Consider the following 17,892-nt stretch of genomic DNA (forward strand, 5'->3'; position numbering starts at 1 on the left):
AGGCAGAGAATTCCACAGATTCACAACTCTCTGACTAAAAAGGGTTTTCCTCATCTCTGTTCTAAATGGCCTACCCCTTATTCTTAAACTGTGGCCCCTGGTTCTGGACTCCCTCAACATTGGGAACGTGTTTCCTGCCTCTAACATGTCCAACCCCTTAATAATCTTATATGTTTCGATAAGATCCCCTCATCCTTCTAAATTCCAGTGTATACAAACCTAGTCACTCCAGTCTTTCAACATATTACAGTCCCGCCATTCCGGGAATTAACCTAGTAAACCTACGCTGTACGCCCTCAATAGCAAGAATATCCTTCCTCAAATTTGGAGACCAAAACTGCACACAGTACTCCAGGTGCGGTCTCACTAGGGCCCTGTACAACTGCAGAATGACCTCTTTGCTCCTATACTCAACTCCTCTTGTTATGAAGGCCAACATTCCATTGGCTTTCTTCACTGCCTGCTGACAAACGCTGATTCCACTGATTCACCACCCTTCGATTAAAGAAATTCCTCATCTCCTTCCTAAAGGAACGTCCTTTAATTCTGAGGCTATGACCTCTAGTCCAAGACTCTCCCACTAGTGGAAACATCCTCTCCACATCCACTCTATGCAAGCCTTTAACTATTCTGTATGTTTCAATGAGGTCCCCCCTCGTTCTTCTAAACTCCAGCGAGCACAGGCCTGGCGCTGACAAACGCTCAGTGAACCTTTGACGAAAACAGGTTAAATATAAATAGAAGCGCCCTGCAATAGATGGCCCTGAACGTTGTCAAGGGCAGCTCAGAGGGGCAGCTGGCAGAGCTGCTGCCTCATAGCGCCAGAGACACGGGTTACACCCTGACTTTGGCTGCTGTCCATGTAGAGTTTGCACATCCGTCTCAATCTCTAGAGTGGCACAATGGTGCAGCTAGTGGACCTGCCGTCTCGCAGTGCCGGAGACCTGTGCTCGATACCTTGGGTGCTGTCTGTGTGGAGTTTATACTGTACTTTCTTCCTGTGACGTGCGAGTTTCCTCCGGGTGCTCTGCTTTCCACCCACATCCCAAAGACGTGCAGGTCTGCACATTAATTGGCCTCTGTAAATTGTCCCCAGTGTGTAGGGAGTGGATGCGATAGTGGGATAATACAGAATGAGTGTGATCGGGATATCAACTGTTGCCGAAGGGCCTGTTTCCATAATGTATCTCTAATATAAATGACTAGAAACAGAGGATGTAGAAACAAGGAAGTGCAGATGCTGGTTTACAAAGGAAAAGACACAAAGTGCTGGAGTAACTCAGCAGGACAGTCAGCATCCCTGGAGAAAATGGATAGGTGTCACAACCCAAAAAGTCACCTATCTATGTTATCCAAAGATGCTGCCTGACCATAACACAGAATTAGGCCACTCGGCGTTGCCATTTGATCATGGCTGATTTATTTCCCTCTCAACCCCATTCTCCCGCCTTCTCCACGTAACCTTTGATGCCCTTACTTATTAAGAACCTATCAATCTCTGCTTTAAAAATTCCCCATGACTTGCCCTCCACCGCAATTCCTCCTCATCTCCGTTCTAAAGGTACGTCCTTTTATTCTGAGGCTGTGCCCTCTGGTACCAGACTCTCCCACTACTGGAAACATCCTTCCCACATCCACCCTGTCCAGGCCCACTGAGTTACTCCAGCACTGTGTCTTTTTTTAAAACTAGAAGCAGACCTTTGCCGACCAACTGCCATAACAGTTACTGAATTACCAATAAAACGCAAAATACATGCTGTAACACCGGGATAAGTGCTCAATCAAGAAAACCAAGGCAATGCCAAGGTAGTATCTAAACCACCTATACAAACACATATGTTATCGGACAATATTTCATATTCTGTAGGCATTATATATATTCATAGGCTTCATATTCAGTAATATTCATAGGCTTCATATTCAGTAATAGGCTATCTACTCTGCAATGTCCCTTTGATTTGCACTGTGCCTCGTCACCTCCCTTCCAATGAGGTGAATCAATCCAGCGATGATAAAAAGCTATTGATTTATTGCGCTGTTACAACATGGCAAATAACTGTAGGATAAGCGCAAGAGAATTTCCAAAGATGTCCACATCAAACTTTTTTTTTTAAACAATAGAACCTTTCACATTGTTGTCAGCAACACTACATTTCCCCTGGAATTAAAGCCAAGCATTTCAGACACGCCCCGGCCCATCACTTTGCTCAGCTTCCTTTCAGATGTCGGGAGGCGTTGGTGGAAAGTTGAATACGGCTGGTAATCTGCAGGAATCTTCATGCTGTCACCAAACAGGGGGAAAACAATCATCTCCAACACCTGTAAGGGCAGGGGCCAAGGAGTCAATCTCCAAAGCATGTAGCGTTGTATGTCGGAACTAACAAGAGGGCTGGATGTGTCAAAATGCCTGCAATCTGCTCGCTGTTCCTCCGTGTGCAGGTGGGAGCCAAAGCTCTCTGTTGAATGTATCACCGGGACCTTTGGCCTCTCCTTCCCCAAAACTCTTCAGACAGACTGATCCCTTCTCTCACACAGTCAACGAACCCTGCTGTTCCAAACATATAGGAAATAGCTCAAGGCAGCAAATACATTGCTAATGATGGAGAATTTTAACTTACTGAGACAATAGAGGTGAAAAGACCATTAAACGATTCATTAGCTTAAACTTAACATTAGTCCTCTATTTTTACATTAGTTAAAATATACACTGGACAAAAGTCCATCACAATAATGGACTCATCGCTTTATTTTGTATTAGATGGAAAGGAAAGATAATTTATCTAATAGTTTGTAAAATAACACCACCATTTAAAAATAAATTAAGCAATTTGCATCTCCCAGGGCCTTTAAGTTTAAAAAAAAGGATTTCCATCCTAGGGAACTGGGTGCTGGAGGCAAGGCGTGCATTAATTGTCACCCAGAATAATTAAAAACTTCCACATAATTGTATTTCACAGTAACCAACGTTACCACAGATCTGTGACCAAAATAGGCATCCATTCACAAATGTACATGTTTTATCATGGACTGCTCACATTCTTTTTGCTTGAAATATGATTTATTGCCTTATATTCCGAGCTCTCAACATCGGAATCCCAAAGAACCTGATGGACCATGGGAGTCAAGATCTCACTCACTGTAGGTCTGATGGACCGCGTGAGTCAAGATCTCACTCACTGCTTGCAGGTTTGATAGACTATCGAGTCCACACTTCATTCCCTACCAGGACTGATAGGCTTTGGAATCAACACCTCACTCACTGTAGGTCTGATGGACCGCGGGAGTCGACACCTCGCTCCTTACTAGGGCTGATAGACTGCACTGCTACTGACAATTGAAGTGGGACAGATGTCGAGCACAATTAAATGTGTAATAGGAAATGAAGCTAAACTAAGCATGAGGCAGGAGCAATGGGGAAATTGATTTACAGGCTCACTGTAAACCGAAGACATAGGAGGCCATTCAAACCCATTTTGTTCATAACACTCAGGAAAGACCCGAACTCAACCCAATCCCACCCTCCAGCAGTTAATCCTTAACCCAGGTCATGGGTTGAAATATGATTTATTGATAAGGGAACATTGCATCCAAGCACCTTGTGAAGGTGAACATTTCCGCCTTTGCTACCCTTTCAGTTTAGTTTGTTTTCTTGTCACATGTACAGAGATACAGTGAAAAGCTTTTGTTGTGGTTCTTTCAGGCAGTAATATCCAGGTACTCACCACTACCCTGGTGGACAACACAAAATGCCTTCACTTCATCATCATTGTTGTAACGTGGGAATGTGGCAATGAGCAGAGAAAACTCCAATGAAAACGCACCTAGACAGTGACCCATATTAACTGGGGCATTGATCAAAGCAAGTGCCAAGGTGCTTCTCACATGCACAAGAGAAGGCTGATTGGGAACTCTTAATGTCGCCACAGTACTGCATTCCTCAGTACTGCATTCAACTATCTCCTTGGACATCCATGTTGAACTCTTTCGAATTAACCAACAACATTCTGACTCATTGGCGAAGTTTGTCAAAAAGGATTGTTAATAAAAGGATGAATGGCTAAGTTTAGCTTTGGAGATGGAGATACTTTATTGTTACATGTACCTTATTCTTTGTTTTACATACAACAGAAAAAGTATGCAAAGAGTCGCCACATGTGGGGCTCCGACCAAAGTTACAAAAGTATTCATTAGAGCCCCGATGGTCTCTCTTTGTTCTTGACAGCCTTCCCCTCATGCCGGGTCCCTCTTTGTTCTCTTGGCGCCCCCCCCCCCCTCCCCCCCGATCCCTGAAAAGTACAAAAGGAAGGGAAGATTTATCACATCGAAATGGGTGGCACAGTGTCGCAGCTGGAAAAGCTGCTGCCTCACAGCACCAGTGACCCTGGTTTGAACCTGACCTCGGCTACTGCCTGTGTGGAGTTTGCATATTCCTCCTGTGATCATGTGGGCTTCCTCCAGGTACTCCGGTTTCCTTGCACATCCCAAAGACGTGTGGGGTTGCAGGTTAATTGGCCGATGTCAATTGTCCCTAGTGTGTTGTGAGTGGATGAGAACGAGGGATAACATAGAACTAGTGTGAACAGGTGATCGCTGGATGGCGAGGACCCAGTGGGCTGAAGGGCCTTTTTGCATGCTGCACCTCTACACTACACTACGTTAAACAAAGCAACATTAACCTCCTAAAGTAGCTCCAGGTGTACATGCTATTGAGGATGATGAGAGTAGTTTGCACTGGAGCTAACTGATTTGAGCGACCTCAGACTCCTGATGACAGCGTAATAATGCCGGACCACATAAGATGAGAGAGTGCAGCATGATTAAACACCTTCCTTGTCAAAATCAACTGAAAATCCAGCCCTTGCATCCTGAAGGCACCCAGCTCAACACCAGCATACAATGCCAGCTGTGTGGGGAACAGGATACAAAAGGAACAAGCTATTTGGCAATTCCTTTTTACAAGACCATTGTCTCCCTTTCAACTGAGCGATGGGGGAAGACGAGCCAGTTCTGGTGACCCCTCTCTGAGAAACCCAGGCACGATTCACCTGCCCGCGTCCTGTAATGATGAGAGCCACGTCAACAGCTTTTGTTCCCCAGCGCTCGGCTCCATCTATCACTCTCTGTCCTGACAGGACTTCAAGAAAATAAGGGCCACGACTGATGGCAGTCTGCCAACCGAGCTGCAACTGGTGCAAGGCCGGATGGCAGTCCCAACGTATAAATCTCTCTAGGGTCACCTGCACATTTTCAACGCTCGCCCCCCCATGTCAACATTTATCAAGCAGAAGTGTCCTCGTTGCTAACTGAACTCCCGGTTCTAGGGGCTTTTGCAGAACTAAGGTGTGGAAACAAGAATACCTTCAATAACCGCACCTGTGTATTGCACAAGTTAATTCCAACAGACAAAGACGAGAAACTTGAAATTAAAACAATTTGAACAAAAGGTCATTATTGCCATGTTTTTCTAGTCATTCAAAGCTTTCTTTGCAGATGTCTTTAGAATTTAGACTTTGGAGACGCAGCATGGAAACAGGCCCCTCGACTCACCGAGTCCGCACCGAACAGCGATCACCCGTAAACACGAAGGACAATTTACAATTTACAGAAACCAATTAACCTACACAACTGATTCCTTCTCTCCCGAGATGCTACCTGACCTGCTGAGTTACTCCAGCATTTTGTGAATAAGTCGATTTGTACCAGCATCTGCAGTTATTTTCTTATTTAACCTACACAACTGTAAGCCTTTGGAGTGTGGGAGGAAAACGGAGCACCCGGGGAAAACCCACAGTCGCAGGAGAATGTGCAAACTCTGTACAGATGGGATCGAACCCAGGTCTCTGGCGCTGTAAGGTAGCAACTCTATTGCTGTGATACTATGTTGGCCCACTGTGTCATCCTGTCAGCTCAGTGTTCATTTTGATCTCCATTTGGAAGAGGCACACCTTCCACTGTTTCAAATGGATAACATTCCTGCTTCCCCATTTCTCTGCTCTCCAAGTAAGGAGCCTGTCTTAGTTCGATACTGTTCCTTGGCCTGGCATAACTCTCCATAAAGTGCTGTCCCTTTAGCTACCGAGGGCTTTCACCTGCATTAACTTGTTGGTGGATTATATTGTTAGTACTATCATGCTGAGGTAGCACTGGACACATTCTACTCAGTCATTAACTCTCTTCAAATAGCAAACCCTGACACCCTGCTCATCATCACTGGTGAAATCAATGAGGCTAACGTCTGGACCATACTGCCCAAGCAGCATCAGAATGTCTCCTGCCCCAAGCAGGGGCATTAACACATGGGACCACATCACACCACCACCAAGTATGCCTTTTGATCCATCCGTCGCCCTCATTTCGGCCAGTCTGATCATCATAAGTTCATAAGTTATAGGAGCAGAATTAGGCCATTCGGCTCATCAAGTCTACTCCGCCATTCAATCATGGCTGATCTATCTTTCTCTCTCCTCCCCATTCTCCTGCCTTCTCCCTATAACCCCTGACAACATAATCAAAAATCTGTCAATCTCCGCCTTAAAAATAATGACCTGGCCTCCACAGCCTCCTCATCTCCTTTCCAAAGGTACGCCCTTTAATTCTGAGGTTATGGGCTCCGGTCCTGGACTCACCCACTTGTGGAAACTTCCTCTCCACATCGACTCTATCCAGGCCTTTCACTATACGGTAAGTTGCAATGAGTTTCAATGATCATCTGTCGGTGTTGCTCTTGCCAACTTACAGAGAGCGAGGCACCAAATGAAAGAGAAATGTAGCAGTGGTTTGAAGCAGTGGGAGGTCTCGCAGACTGAAGGGTCCCAAGGAAAAATGGTGTTTGTCCATCACACCTTTGAGAGTTGGGGTGCATCAAACATACATTGAAGTGCCTTTTCTAGGGTGGTCTTTACTGTACTGCAGTGCACATTAAGCACACTTAGACACAGCAATGCAACAAATACCGAATAATCTGTGTTTAATGATCACGGTAAAATTGATAACTAGGGTACAGTACAGGAATCTGTGTCTCTATTTATTCCCTCCCTCATCTGTGCTTCAATGCTTCATGGGCCAAATGTGGGATTAGCTTTGATGGGGCATCTTGGTCGGCATGGACGAGTAGGGCCGAAGGGCCTGTTTCTGTGCCGCATGACTCTATGACCAAGTGTCCATCCGGGAGTTCACATCTCATACTGTGAGGCAGGCTCTCAGGACCACACAGAAGTATGAGAGAAGACCTTGCAGCTTAAGCTCTTGGAGTGAGACAGCCACCTAGTCCAACCTGACTCTGCTCCTGATCCAGCCCAGAACACTCAGTCCCAGCAAGATCAGAGCCAGCCTTCAGCCAGAGACTTCTCAATGTACGTAGGCTTATTAAATCAGTGCTGTGGACAATGTCCTACTGGAAAAAGCCCTGACTACAAACAGTATGAGATTCCTTGCAGTCAGTTTTCCACTGCCGTTTGCCCACTGGCAGAAGCAATAGGAAGCAGAAACTTTCAGAAGTGGCTTCAACCTGTACGGTCTTGTTTCAGTTCAAGTATCATTAGAAATTTAGAGAACAGACAAACAATCAACAAACATCGCCAAGAGATGTTATTCTTTATAAGAGTTAAGCTGACAATAAAAGGAATATTTAGATATAAATATAGTGTCATATGAGAAGACTGCCTAACTCGGAACATTTAATTTCATTCTCTACAATCCCACACAAAAAATAAAGCAGCGAAGTGCAGGGGAATTGGCAGCCAAACGCAAGGATTAATAACTAGAGGTGATCTGGTCAATTGTATGCAGATCCTGTAACATTTGTCCACATAACAATGCCCAGGCTTCCTACCGATTGCAGAGTACTGCACTGCATCCAGAGATAAAGGTGATACAAAATGCAAGCTTGTTCTACCTTTCCAATTATATGCTTCTATACAAGCTGTCCTTTGATGAGACATTAAACCCAAGGCCCCATTTTATCCTATGCACTGGGTATGGTTTCAAAGAAGAGGCAAGGAGTTCTCCCCACTGATCTTCTAACCCACATCACAAAAACAGAAGATGTAGTTATCGGCTCATGGCTCTCCTTGTGAGCTTTAGTTTAGTTTAGTTTAGAGATAGTGTGGAAACAGGCCCTTCGGCCCACCGAGTCCACACTGACCACAGATAATCCGTCATTAGTTCTATCCTACACACTAGGGACAATTTACAGATGTCAATTAACCTACAAACCTGCACGTCTTTGGAATGCGGGAGGAAACCAGAGCACCTGGAGCAAACCTACACGATCACAAGGAGAACGTGCAAACGCCAAACGGACAGTAGTCATGATTGAACCCAGGTCTCTGGCGCTCTAAGGCAGCAACTCTACCGCAGTGCCACTATGCCGCCCAGTGTGCTGTGCACAAACTGGCCCCTGTGTGTGAACACATCCCATAAATACTGCAAAGCATTTTGTGATGTCCAGGGATTGTGAGAATGACCATATATAAACAAAAATGGGATTTTGGCCCAAACGGTGTGTGGTCCTGATCTTGTGTCAATCCCAGTTTAAACAAATTAGCTGCAAAATATTCCATTGTCCTGCAATGACATCTATCAGTGTAAAGGATTCCCTGTGGAACATGGAAACATTGCCGAGGGGCATGGCCAGGATGTGAATCGAACCTTTTTGACTGACCCGAACCTCTACCCTAGCAAGCTACCACACAAACCTAAGGCAATTCTTTAATACAAAAGGACATTTGAAAGGACATTTTTGTTTACCAACTAGAGTCATCCAAGGACATAATTTGTATCATGTTTTCTGACTGCAGATGTTGTTTATAAAAAAACATGTATACGCACATTAATGTGATATATATATATCTCACACACACACACATACATAAATGTAGAATATATAATATATACCCATATTTACATACATATATATATATATATGACATAGGATGCACCGTTTTTAATATATATCTTGAATATAATACAAGGTAGACATAAAATGCTGGAGTAACTCAGCGGGTCAGGCAGCATCACTGGAGAGAAGGAATGGGTGAATGGGTTTCGGTTAAAGAAACGTCATGCATTCCTACTCTCCAGAGATGCTGCCTGACCCGCTAAGCGAGTCCAGCATTTTGTGTTTGCCTTCGATTTAAAACAGCATCTGCAGTTTTCTTTCCTACGAATATAACACAAATAAATGTATAATATAAATAAATGATCGGTGGGAAAGAGAGATATATATATATATATAAAGGAACTGCAGATGCTGGTTTACACCGAAGATAGATACAAAATGTTGGAGTAACTCAGGGGGACAGGCAGCATCTTGGGATAGAAGTAATGGGTGACTTTTTGGGTCAAGACTTCTTCAGACTGTGTCAGGGGAGAGAGATATGGAAGGGTAGGTGTGAAAATGAGAGATCAAAGGGGACAAAGCTCAAGGAAAATGTAGAATAGATCATTGTTCGCCAGGGGAAGGTGACAACGAGGCACACAAAGTAGAATTTAATCAGGAGGACAGTCGAACTAGTTGGAAAACTAGGATGGGCTAGTTACTTGAACTTAGTGTTACTTGAACTTAGAGAAGTCAATAGTCAAACCGCTGGGTTGTAAGATTGATGATAAAATATCAATGAGTAGAACTGTTAACTCTGCTTCTTTTGCCACTGGTGCTGATTGCCCTGCCCAGTATTTCCAGCACTCTCCATCTTTATTTCAAGGAGTGAGATCGGAAAACACCTCTGTCCACCATCATTGCCCTGACCAGAAACACAACTCCACCTGTCTATTCTATAACCCGCAGCTCCGCTCTTGCTCCCCCTCCCCCCATTCGTAACAAGGACAGAATCCCCCTCGTTCTCACCTTCCACCCCATCAGCCAGCGTATCCAACAAATCATCCTCCAACATTTCCGTCACCTCCAACGGGACCACACTACTGGCCACATCTTCCCATCCCCTCCCCTTTCTGTGTTCCGTAGAGACCGTTCCCTTCCTAACTCCCTGGTCCACTCATCCCTTCCTACCCAAACCACCCCATCCCCGGGCACTTTCCCCTGCAACCGCAGAAGATGCAACACCTGTCCCTTTACCTCCCCCCTCAACTCCATCCAAGGACCCAAGCAGTCTTTCCAGGTGAGACAAAGGTTCACCTGCACCTCCTCCAACCTCAACTGTTGTATCTGCTGTTCTAGATGTCAACTTATTTACATCGGCGATCGTTTCGCTCAACACCTTCGCTCAGTCCGCCTTAACCAACCTGATCTCCCGGTGGCTGAGCACTTCAACTCCCCCTCCCACTCCCAGTCTGACCTTTCTGTCATGGGCCTCCTCCAGTGCCATCGTGAGGCCCACCGGAAATTGGAGGAACAGCACCTCATATTTCGCTTGGGCAGCATGCAGCCCAGCGGTATGAACATTGACTTCTCCAACTTTAGATAGTTCCTCTGTCCCTCTCTTCCCCTCCCCCTTCCTAGTTCTCCCTCTATCTTCCTGTCTCCACCTATATCCTTCCTTTGTCCCACCCCCCTGACATCAGTCTGAAGAAGGGTCTCGACCCGAAACGTCACCCATTCCTTCTCTCCTGAGATGCTGCCTGACCTGCTGAGTTACTCCAGCATTTTGTGAATAAATACCTTTGATTTGTACCAGCATCTGCAGTTATTTTCCTACTCTACCTGCCACATAAGTACTGCAGCTGCCCGGTTCAGAGGCTGGAGGTGTGGCTGCAAACGACACGCTTTTGCCATCCGCACCATCTGCAGAACAAGTCAGGAGTGCAAAGGAATACTCTTCACTTGTCTGGATGACTGCAGCTGCCACGGCACCCAACAGGCTTGTCAGCATCCCAGGCAAGAGAGACTGCTTGGTCAATACACCATCCACCACACCAAACATTCATTCATTCAGTCCCACCAAACATTCATTCCTCCGTCACATTGAACATTCATTCTCTCCATCCCACCGAGCATTCATTCACTGCACCACCAAGCACAAGTTACCTGCAGTGTCAGGTCATTTTTAGCAAGGGATTTGTGTGATAATTAACCAAAGATATTAACATAGGCAAGGAAATGGTGGGCATTTCAGTGGTCAATAGACAATAGACAATAGGTGCAGGAGTAGACCATTCGGCCCTTCGAGCCAGCACTGCCATTCAATGTGATCATGGCTGATCATTCTCAATCAGTACCCCGTTCCTGCCTTCTCCCCATACCCCCTGACTCCGCTATCCTTAAGAGCTCTATCTAGCTCTCTTTTGAAGGCATTCAGAGAATTGGCCTCCACTGCCTTCTGAGGCCAGTCACAATCTCATAAATTGGCCAATTTCCAGATGCCAATCAGTCTTGAAGAAGGGACACGACCGAAAACGTCACCTATCCATGTTCTCCAGAGATGCTGCCTGACCCGCTGAGTTATTCCAGTGCTTTGTGTCCTTCACTGAGAATATGCCCAGAGATGTATCTCCCAGTGCTACGATACCTTGGAAGATAGCGTGAAGAAGCTTTGCAATATCTACACTTGACACAAGGTTGCTGTGGAGGAATTAACAGGAAGGTAAATGTAGAAATTGCATCAATTGGAGCCATGACAGAGATTCTCGGCTAATGTACAGCGAACATGCACTGCGATAACCTGACTAGATTTTAATATCATGCCATAAAACCAAAACTACTTATTCAAACGCACAGCTCCATGCTCTGAGAATCCTTTATTCAACATTAGCTACCAGCATGATAGTCTACTTATGTTAGCTCTGCATAACCTGAAAAACTACTAATAGCTTCTGGGACTGAGCATAACATTTCTACTGTGGAAAGGGGGCTGCGTTGATTTAAGTAGCTGGCTGGCAACCTGCAGTGTGCTGAGTTTTCATGCTGCGATCCAGCTTTGAATCCAAGCTGCAGCTGACATTTGAACTCAAGTTAAAATCTGCAGTGAATTTTCCAAGTTCACGGTCGGACTGCACGATTAAATACTCCCATCCTGGGGCTCTGGGGGTGGGGTAGAATTCAGAGCAGAGGGTGGGGGGTTAGCTGAGTACAGGCAAGAAAGATCCACGGCAATAGATTTTGCGTCAATACAAGGGGGAGGGAAAGGTGTTCGGGTGCGAGGAGGGAAGAGTTAGAGACCCTGCAAAAGGCAAGGACAATCGGAGGGAGCTCTCCACAAAACAGGGCAGCAGGCATCGGCTGTGCAGCTACAGAGTGAAAAGAAGGGAAAGACACATGATCCTCCTGCCGAGAATCATCCAGGGAACCAGCCAGTGCAACCTAATGCCCCATCACTGCACAACAAAGTCTCAAATTGTCTTATAATTTGCTAGATCAACTAAATGGTTTACCTCTAAATGGGCCATTAATTAAAAGGCAACACTTCAAAATGGAATTATAAATTGTATCGTTGCGCAGAGCCAACATTGGGGTTTTATTCTTTGGTTATGACAGCGCTCGGTCTTAGTTCTGTCGGAACAGTCTGTGAGCTGCTCTGGGTAATTCACAGATGCCATAACAAGAGAAACAGTAGGTGTCGACTGTCTACGTCTGTGGGACAAGTCTGGAATGGCAGAAATGTAATCCCCAGCAAGCCTGGGTCTGTCTTGGGCCCCTCTCCACCCACTTACAGTCAATCTGCAGTGATGACAGATTAAACCAGGATGCTTTACTCTGAAGTGGTTTCTCCCATTTACCTCTAGGATTAAAGCTCCAAATAGCAGCCCCCTCGTGGGATTGTTTAACACAGTGAGAAACACCATGATTGTAAGGAATATTAGTCGCAGTGCAGAAATTTGGTCCCAATGAATTTATAATTTTTTCTGAATGCTGCGAGTCAACAAAAGACATGGAAAGTTTGACTTTGCTTCATTACTTAACCTGCCTGTCTTTGGGATATGGGAGGAAACCGGAGCACCCAGAAGAAACCCACACAGTCACAGGGAGAACATGCAAACTCCACACACAGATAACATCCGAGGTCAGGTTCGAACCCGGGTCTCTGTCGCTCCAGCAGAGGACAGCAGCTCCACCAGCTGATCACAGCAGTATGTACAAAGGAGAATCCAGTGCAATCTATCAGAATGGATAAATGGACCGAAAATATCAATGCAATGTACAACAGGGGCCAGAGCAGAATTAACCTGCTGAGGAGACTCGGGTCCTTTGGAGTGCAGGGGGCGCTCCTAAGGACCTTCTACAACACAGTGGTGGCATCAGCCATTTTCTATGGAGTGGTCTGCTGGAGCAGCAGCATCTCAGCAGTGGAGGGGAAGAGATTCGACAAGCTGGTCAGGAAGGCCAGCTCTGTCCTGGGTGGCCCCCTCGACTTGGTGGGAGGGAGGAGGATGGTGGCAAAGATAACATCGCTGCTGGACAACGACTCCCACCCCATGCAGGACACTGTCACTGCACTGAGTAGCTCCTTCAGTGACAGACTCCTTCACCCCAAGTGTGTGAAGGAGAGATATCAGAGGTCCTTGCTTCCCGCCGCTGTGAGACTGCACAACCAGCACTGCTCCCAGCAGACGAGTCAACAGTAACAGTAAAAAAAAACACAATAAATGATGACAATTTATCCTTGTCTTTATTTTTATTTATAATGAATGATCTCTTGCTATCCACTTTGCTGCTGTAACACTGCAAATTTCCCCGGTGTGGGACAAATAAAGGAATATATTATTATTATTATTCACATATAAACTGATTTACGTGAAATATTTGGAAGATTGCAGCTGAATGCAATCCATAGTTCATATGCTATCCCTAAACCTGCAGTGAAAGTGTTAGGTGTATTTTCTTTGAATGCTGATGCTTCAAAGCTTATGTTGGAAGGAACTTACAACTCAACAGTCAGGGCAGCCTACAACCCAGCAGTAAGAACATTGAATTCTCTCATTTCAAGTAACTCCTACATTCTCGGGGAAGATAATGGATGGAGCAATAGGAACGGCAGTCATAGGGTGAAATGGGGACAGCCATTGCGTGGATTGGTAAGTTCCTTGTAATGTGTAACATGTAGCGATTGTTGTGAAGTCGGAAGAGGTTGTATAAACCGGCCACGTGAATATACTGAGCACCTCAGAATGTACAGATGAAAGAAAAGAGAAGAAGAGATCCTTATTATAGATCCTGGGGAGATCAATACTGCACAATGATTCATCCAACTTCCAACTCCCCTTGTGTAGCAAGGAACTGCAGATGCTGGTTTACATCGAAGATAGACACAAAATGCTGGTGTAACTCAGCGGGTCATACAGCATCTCTGGAGAAAAGGAATAGGTGATGTGAAGGGGTTCATCTCGACAAGTCACCTATTTATTTTTCTCCAGAGGTGCTGCCTGACATGCCGAGTTACTTAAGCATTTCGTGTCTATCTTCGGTGTTTCCTATTCTTCTTAATCGATGAGCCATCTTGGAGTAGAAAGTAATTTAAAGTCTCATTAATAAAACTGGAGCTGTTATATGATTTTATCTTGTAACAAATGGATACTTAATTTGTCTCATGAATGAATGTTACTGGCTATGCCAGCATTTATTGTTTAAATCCATTTACATTTAAGAGTCAACTACATTGGTTGGTTGGGTTCACATATGGCATGGTAAGTTCACACATGAGCTGGCAGTTTATGTTCCCTCACGAAGATTAGTAATTGATTAATCTTGATCAGTAAGGGCGTCAACGGTTATGGGGAGAAGGCGGGAGAATGGGGTTGAGAGGGAAAAATATATCAGTCATAATTGAATGGTGGAGTAGACTTGATGGGCCAAATAATCTAATTCTGCTCCTATGTCTTACTGCATGGGTAATGACAATCCAGTAGTTTCCCTCCATGCTAGCAGTTTCACGCTCAGCGGTAATGTGACTACTTAAATAACGAGAATCTTAAATTATAATGCTAACAGATCAAAGTATTTTATCAATAAAGGATGAAAGTGGTTTCATGAACTGGATCCCTCCTGAACTTTGAGCTTTCAGAATTGACTTATGTCCTACACTCTGCTCATTTCATTACATTATTTCAACAGCAGTAAAACATGGCCACTTTGGCAGATACTACAAACACAATCGGAACAGATTCTTTCCCTCAAAAGTGAACGACGAGAATTCTAAAGTTCTCAGAATCTGAAGCAGCCAGTGCCTGGGTTTCAGATCTCAAAGCAGATGTTTCCATGGATTCCAGGGTATTACATTAACAGCTAACGCCTGATGATAAAGCTCAGCTGTAACAAAAGAAACTGGTGGAGCGGAAGAAAAAACAAAGCCTTCATCTGCCTCATGCCTAATCCCAAGATATTTCTAAATAATAGACCATTAGTGCCTTGATGATAAAAAACTTCAGCTGCCACTTGCTAATTATGGTTGTGTTAGATTTCTTGTGGCTTATTAGAAGGAAGCAGAGCAGTGATGACAGTCCATCACCAGCCACCGACCTTCTTCTGAGGTCTACATTCAAGCTACCGAGGCGAATGCTGGTCTGTTGCAGGTATCTGTGAAATGGTGGGCAGCTCTCTAGCCTCATGTGGGTTCAGATCCTACTCCACAAACCAGAGCACAGAAATCTTGACAATAGCTATCTAGATTTGAAAAGATTTTAGAATGTGTATATTTTTCCACTGAGCCAACAGCCCAGTGGAGGGAATGCTGGTCTAAGGTGCAATCCTTTGTCATAGAGTGGTACTGCACAGAAGCAGGCCCTTCGGCCTTTCATATCTATGCTTACCTTTTTGCTCATCTAGATTTGCCTGCGTATGGGCTGCAGCCTTTTCTACCGTGCCTATTTAAGTGTTTGTTATGTAAATGCAGTGATTGTATCTGATGCCACTACCTCCCCTGGCAGCACATTCCAGATATCAACCAACCTCTGTATAAAAACGTATCCCTTTTTCCTCTCACCTTCACACTCACACCCTTCTGTTTGTGATGTAAACCAAGGCAACTCAGGTGGCCGGAATAAACCGTATGGCAATAATCCAAGAAAATAAAGGGAGCAATGGCAAAATATTGTCCTTCAGCCACTGCTAACAATCAGGCCGTTGCTACAATCCTATCTGCAAGTTGCTAGTCTGAGGCATCCCCGGGGCACGAGAGCTGAATGGTGGCCGGGCGAGGAGAGGGACAATGGTTCGCTGCACGGTCCGGGTCGAGGCGATGGCTGCGACGGGCCTTTGAAAATGGCTCTAAAACCTGGCGACTCTTGCACATGGTCTCAGTGAGCTATTTCTATACACTTTGCACTTAATCTCGGATGGTACTTATGTATTGTAATAATTTACTGAACAGTATGGGAAAAACTATTTCACTGCACCTCAGCACATGTGATAATAAAGAACCATTGAACTGAAGGACATGGAACACAACAGCACAGAAACAGGCCCTTTGGCCCACAATGTGCATGCCAAGCATGATGCAGAGTTAAATAAACGTCCTCTGCCTTATTATGGTCCGCAAGGTTCGGTGCTGGGACCCCAGCTATTTACGATATACATTAATGACTTAGACGGAGGGATTAAAAGTACCATTAGCAAATTTGCAGATGATACTAAGTTGGGGGGTAGTGTGAATTGTGAGGAAGATGCAATAAGGCTGCAGGGTGACCTGGACAGGTTGTGTGAGTGGGCGGATACATGGCAGATGCAGTTTAATGTAGATAAGTGTGAGGTTATTCACTTTGGAAGTAAGAATAGAAAGGCAGATTATTATCTGAATGGTGTCAAGTTAGGAGGAGGGGGAGTTCAACGAGATCTGGGTGTACTAGTGCATCAGTCAATGAAAGGAAGCATGCAGGTTCAGCAGGCAGTGAAGAAAGCCAATGGAATGTTGGCCTTCGTAACAAGAGGAGTTGAGTATAGGAGCAAAGAGGTCCTTCTACAGTTGTACCGGGCCCTGGTGAGACCGCACCTGGAGTACTGTGTGCAGTTTTGGTCTCCAAATTTGAGGAAGGATATTCTTGCTATGGAGGGCGTGCAGCGTAGGTTCACTAGATTAATTCCCGGAATGGCGGGACTGTCGTATGTTGAAAGGCTGGAGCGATTGGGCTTGTATACACTGGAATTTAGAAGGATGAGGGGGGATCTTATTGAAACATATAAGATAATTAGGGGATTGGACACATTAGAGGCAGATAACATGTTCCCAATGTTGGGGGAGTCCAGAACAAGGGGCCACAGTTTGAGAATAAGGGGTAGGCCATTTAGAACGGAGATGAGGAAGAACTTTTTCAGTCAGAGGGTGGTGAAGGTGTGGAATTATCTGCCTCAGAAGGCAGTGGAGGCCAGTTCGTTGGATGCTTTCAAGAGAGAGCTGGATAGAGCTCTTAAGGATAGCGGAGTGAGGGGGTATGGGGAGAAGGCAGGAACGGGGTACTGATTGATAGTGATCAGCCATGATCGCATTGAATGGCGGTGCTGGCTCGAAGGGCTGAATGGCCTACTCCTGCACCTATTGTCTATTGTCTATTGTCTATAATATCCCACCATTCCCTGTATATCCATGTACCTATCTAAATGTCACTATTGTATCTGCCTCCACCATTACCACAGGCAGCACGCTCCAGGCACCCACCACCCTTTGTGTGGAAAACTTGCCCCACACATCACCTTTAAACATTGCCCCCCTCACCTTAAATCCATGCCCTCCAGTATCAGCAGCGCTGGTTTTGGCTGGCATGAGCACTTACAACATGAGAATACGTCTGAATCAATCCACTCTTTACCTGGGTCACACAATGTAAGCTTTGTGCTACCAGCTGATAACTGGATGAAGTCCAGAATCATGGGGTTCAATGCCCTAAAACACCGGGAAAAAATTCTGGAAAATACTAATAAAAGCAGAATTTGACATTCGCTCGCCATGAACTAGTGGGCCTAATTGTAAATGGGTGAAATGTAATCCACCCAAACTCAAGCATAAAACT

This window comes from Rhinoraja longicauda, chromosome 30 (assembly GCF_053455715.1).
Source record: "Rhinoraja longicauda isolate Sanriku21f chromosome 30, sRhiLon1.1, whole genome shotgun sequence".
Lineage (NCBI taxonomy): Eukaryota > Metazoa > Chordata > Chondrichthyes > Rajiformes > Arhynchobatidae > Rhinoraja > Rhinoraja longicauda.